The sequence below is a fragment of the Chrysemys picta genome, unplaced genomic scaffold, assembly GCF_011386835.1.
Source record: "Chrysemys picta bellii isolate R12L10 unplaced genomic scaffold, ASM1138683v2 scaf4737, whole genome shotgun sequence".
Taxonomy (NCBI): domain Eukaryota; kingdom Metazoa; phylum Chordata; order Testudines; family Emydidae; genus Chrysemys; species Chrysemys picta.
The window spans coordinates 1-3,861 of record NW_027057437.1 but is presented as its reverse complement, the minus strand read 5'-3'; the positions used below and the strand labels follow the sequence as shown (position 1 = coordinate 3,861).

The 3,861-nt window shown below is 57.5% G+C and overlaps 1 long non-coding RNA gene across 1 annotated transcript; it reads right to left on the bottom strand.

Moving 5' to 3' along the window:
* Positions 1-66: 66 nt before the first annotated feature.
* Positions 67-3,728, bottom strand: LOC135980589 (uncharacterized). The gene is made up of 4 exons (XR_010597584.1): positions 3,499-3,728; positions 2,153-2,242; positions 695-781; positions 67-307 (listed from the first exon to the last, which is right to left on the bottom strand). It is a non-coding gene; the product is annotated as an uncharacterized LOC135980589 (long non-coding RNA).
* Between the last annotated feature and the right edge of the window lie 133 nt (positions 3,729-3,861).

Here is a 3,861-nt window from a genome sequence, read left to right as displayed (position 1 = left end):
CTCAGATCAAGGGGCTACTCCTGCAGCCCGTTCTCTCCTACTCCTCATATTCCCAACCAGCTCCCCGCCCCATTCCCAGCTAACGAGCTCCGCGCACGGCCCAACCTCACCTCGGCTTCTGGAAGTCCCGGACAAATGCTTTGAGGGCCTTGAGGACGTCATCGGGATGGAAGAGCAAAGAGGACGGTGACGTCGCTGAGCTCTGATGGGCTGTGCCTTCCTCCTTCTGGGCGGCCGATCCCTCGTCGTTGTCTACTGAATCCACAGCGAGTTCTTCAGGGCCCTGCTCCTCTGCTCACTCCTTACTCTGCCCGACAGCCACACGCACCGGGAGTGAATTCCAGCCACACAAGGCTCCAACTACAGCTAACCTGTTAATGCTCCCCCCAGCCCACAGCACCTCTACCCTAAACTGCAAACCCGTGAGGCTTCCAGCCATCTGGAGCCCTGCTTTAGTGACATCTGTATTTAGTGGGCACAAAACATAGGGGTTTGGCATGGGAGCCAAATTCAGCACTGGTGGAAACAGCTTAGACTTCGCCCATTTCAATGGTGTCATGGCTGCAGCCGCTGGACCACGCCGGTACTCTTGATAAGAGCGACACCAACTCCCTCCCCCAGTGCGGGACTTTACAAGCCCCATCTCCTCCCAGGGCTGCTGGGTCTCATCCCACGATGCCCACGTTCATCGTACCTGGCTGGAGACGACCTGCTGGGCTTTGAACTTCAAGAAGAAATCCACCAGCGTATACACGTCGTCTTCGTTGTCAATTTCGAGGGCCTGGAGAAAGGCAGAGAAACGGCAGGTCAGGTGGCAGCTGGGACTCCGAGATGTTGCTCTGTGTCACCGAGTATGGGGGACTCAGGGCCCTGTAGCCCCGGCTTCCTGCGATTCACCATGACTCTCAGCCAGCCAGTAAAGCAGAAGGTTTATTTAGACAACAGGAACACAGTCCAAGACAGGTCTTGCAGGCACAGACAACAGAATCCCCCTCAGTTAGGTCCATCTTGGGGTCCCCGGGCACCCCAGCCCTCTTGGGAGGTCAGAGCCCCATCTGCCTCCCAGCCATATCACCAGCCAGCTCCTGAAAAACTCTCTCTTCAGCAACCCCTCCCACAGCCTTTGTTCAGTTTCCCTGGCAAAGGTGTCACCTGGCCTCTAATCCCTTCCTGGGTTCTCATGTTACATGCTCAGGTATTCTCCGTTGGTCAGTCTCCCATCCCCCAAGGCAGACCATCCTAGCCACACTCCCCTGTCAGCATTCAAAGACCACAGTAAGAACAGTCCCCATTCGTCACACTCTGGTCCCTTCCCAGGGGCCTAAGCTAAATTCACAGCCCTTCCCTTCCCAATGCAAAGGGGGCTGGCGCGGGACCAGCAGGAGTGCTCAGCAGGGGCAAGTCAAAGACCAGGTTCAGGTCAAGCTCTTGGTCTCTCTCAGTGAGAAGTCAGACACCGGGAGCCCTGCAGCAGCACATGCTTCCCCAGGGAAAGAGTACGTCACACAGCTCCAAACCCATCCCTCTTCCCAAAGAAGGGGAGAGGAGCCCAGCTCTCTTCGGGCAAAAGGGTGGTGGCCACAAAGGATCTCAAGAGGGTAGGCCCGGTGGGAAGGGGATGTGAGAAGTGGAGTCTTAGGGGGAGTGGCAGGGATATCTGCATGGGGGAAGGGAGGGCAGGGTGGGAGCCGGAAGGCCCAGGAGTGTATTGGGGATGGGGGATCAGTGGGAGCGAGGCAGGAGTGCCAGGGGAGTGGGAGCTGATGGCACTAGGGGTGGCAAAGGGAGGAACTGGCTTCAGGTACATCCCCTCTCTCTTATTCCTTCTGCCTTTCAATCCCCCTTGGGAAGGGAGCCTCCCGCCCGCCCCTTTCCCAGCTAAACTCCTGAACCAGAGCACACGAGATCGCCCCGCTGAGTCCTATGGGAAGTTACATGTGCACAGGACTTGCCCCTCCTCCCTTCCCCCCCTTGCAGGTGACAAGCTTCTAACGGCAGCATCTCAGCAGCTCCGCCCCTGTGGAGCTCAATCATCCACCAGCAGCTCTCAGCCCGCAGGTGCCGTACTCCTTCCCCAGCACACCCTGCTGGTTCTGGGGTGTGTTCCTGCAGCGCCCCTACCCATGTGCTTTGTGCGAGATGCTCAACTAACCGCAAAGATTGCATCCAGCCTCATCAGGGAGCGCTCGTGCCTCTCCAGTGGCTGCAGGAGTCCCAGCAGTTTGGTCTCTATCAGGAAGCCCTTGGAAGGAAATCACAGGAAGACGTCGAGTTCACAGGAGCAAGTGTTTCAATTCACACTAGAATCCCAAAGCCGCTAACTCACCCAGAGCCAGCCACAGCCCGGTTACTCTGTGCTAACCTCCATGCTCAAATAACGGGGACTCAAGTGATCCAGAGGGATGGGAACATTTCTCCTCCAGGTCTATAAAGTAGCACAGCTCACAGCTCTGAACCTCCTGCCCTGGGCGTACTAAGAGAGGTTTTTAAATAACATTTGCAATGGGGATTCGAATCCCACTGCACATGCCCTAACCTGCCGCAGACTGGGGTGTGGAAAAGCCCAATCTCCTGGGGGGTTAGCATTCACACAACAGCAGGATAAGGGTGGGGCAGTGGGCCTGGTTACCTCGGAAATCACATCCCCCTGTGCACTTGGAGATCACTTTCTAGTGCGTCTGATGGGCATCAGCTGGGACAGGATGTATGGGAATGCCAAACTGAATTATACTGTTCAGCCAGTAGGTGGCACCAGGTATAACCCTCTTCACCTGAGCTGGTGACAGCCACAGCGGGCAGTGTATTAAAAACCCGTCTATCCCTCTGGGGTGGACCCTCTACGCAGGCCACATCTGGTACGTGACAGCTGTGACACCCCGTCCAGCAGCTGTTTGATGTGGAAGGTGTCACTGACTCAGAGGCCCGAGCCGTCTCCAGCAGGGCTCGCGCTCACTGAGTCGCTGTTGGACAACTGGCAGAGCGGAGGGCGCTGGGCTGCGAGTTCCTGCAGGGCTGTGTTTACCCTGGCAGGGGGATCTCCCGGGGCCCGTGCCATGGCGCGACAGCTGTCTGACCCTGCCGATCCATAGGACACTCCCCGGAAGGACGGTTTTAGATCCCTACAAGCTGTTGCGAACGCAGCTTAGCTAATTGCTATTTCGATGTATCCTATATTGCACCAGCCCCGTTCTACCCCCTCCCCCAAGGTGTGGCAGGTAGGTGGCACCAAACACGTCAGCATCTCCCCTCACACACATTCTGCAGCAAGAGATGCTGCCCGGGCAGTGGAAGCTCACGGCCGCACTGTGCCGGGTGCTGCTGTAGAAAGCACGGGGACCTGACCCTGGACCGGATGACATTGGAACCCACTGGAAGCAGAGTGGGGGATCAGGAAAAGACGACAATCCTCAGATCCAAGAAGCTGTTCTGAGGAGGACCGGCCCGGCGAAGGGCCGACACAGAGCCTTCTGCGGTCGGAGCTGGCAAGGACGGACTCACCGACTTGTCGCACAGGAGCTCCAGGATGTGTTTGACAGACTTCACCGAGATGTGCCGGGGAGGTTTAACTTCCTCTCCAGCCTCCGCTGCTGCCTCTTTTCTTCCTCCCTCCACACCCTCCTCCTCCTCTTCCTGCTGGCTGCTTTCTGAAGCACAAGGGAAGAGGGAAGCTCAGAAGACCCGTCATCTGCTGCGCTCCTCACCTGGCACAGGTAACCACCCCCGGGGAATCAGCACAGGAGTCTATTCAGAGGGCTGTTGGACGGAGAGCCATGAAAGGGGAGATGCTGGGAGGCCTGTCTGGAAGCAGGGCCAGCCATCTCGTGTGGTTACCACTTCAGCAGCTGATGCAAACCTCAGCAA